Source organism: Triticum dicoccoides, chromosome 6B, assembly GCF_002162155.2.
Source record: "Triticum dicoccoides isolate Atlit2015 ecotype Zavitan chromosome 6B, WEW_v2.0, whole genome shotgun sequence".
Lineage (NCBI taxonomy): Eukaryota > Viridiplantae > Streptophyta > Magnoliopsida > Poales > Poaceae > Triticum > Triticum dicoccoides.
Genome location: NC_041391.1, coordinates 629,024,127 through 629,025,399, shown reverse-complemented (window position 1 = coordinate 629,025,399; position 1,273 = coordinate 629,024,127).

The window sequence follows — 1,273 nt, the reverse complement described above, 5'->3', positions numbered from 1 at the left end:
GCAAAAAAAATGCCCACCTACCAGAGGCAGAGAATGCTAACACCACGGCCTGCATACGACTAGGAACCCAAGCATTAATGGGCCAGGGTCCAGGCCCGTGGTGTAGAACATCTCTACTTCTGGTAGGCCCTACGGGGCAGAGGGGATGGGAGTTAGGCAATGTACTGCCTGCATATGAGAGGAGCTCGAGTGGGGAGTCGCAGCCGGGTATATAAACCGGTGCGGTGTCCTCTCGCTTGGCAAGGTGGGACTAAACTCCCACCCGTGCTCAATCCCACCACCCCACGGCTGTGCCCTGTGCGGCTCTGCCTTGGGCCCAATTCAGGTGGGCTGGCCCTGGGCAGCCTGACCCGCGCGCTAAATAATTCGCTATTTTAAATTCTTTGATTTGTTTCTGTTTTATTATCTCTTTTATTTCACTTCTTAATTCCAAATTTTATTTTCTTTTATATATTTCTAATATTTAAAATCTAATCTCTTCTTTCTATATTATTTCTAAGAGTGTTTACTAAAATTAAAAAATATTCCAGATTATGTTGTGTTTTATTTCATTTCTTCGTTCTCTTTTTTATATTTATAATATTTACAAAATATAAGATAAAATGGTGTGTTTTATTTCACTTCTTCTTTCAATTATTTCTTGTCTTTTTTATATTTGAAATATTACTTTGTAACATAAAATGTTGTGTTTTTTATCACTTCTTCATTCTAATATATCTTATATTTTTTAAACTTGAATTATATTTTAAATGTAAGATAATATGTTGTCTTTTATTGCACTTATTCATTCAAATTTTAATTATGTTTTCTATATTCTACTCTTTCCTTTGTTCTGATAGTTATAACTATAAATAATGTATGATGTCATGTTGTCTTTTATTTCACTTTTCATGTTTGTCCTTTTTAATTATAAATTTCCGACACTCGATGCATTTTCTAGGGTTTTTCCGGCGACAAAACCCTACAACAGTGCCCCCACGTGACGCAAGGTGCGTTTTGTGTCCGAATTTGTGCACACCTTGCCTGGGGGAACACATTGGCCATGCCCACATGGTCCCAAAAGTTGGGGTCATCTCATGCATGCCTCCACATACACCATGTACAAGCAGGACCATTCGGGTCTGCCGGAGAGCAAGACTAAAAGAGGTTTTCCTTTCCGGTCCCACCAAATGATCCCAAACTTTATGCGCACCCTAGGATGACCATGGCATGCATGCATGACAAGTATCGTTCATTTCCAACACTCGATGCATTTTCTAGGGTTTTTCCGGTG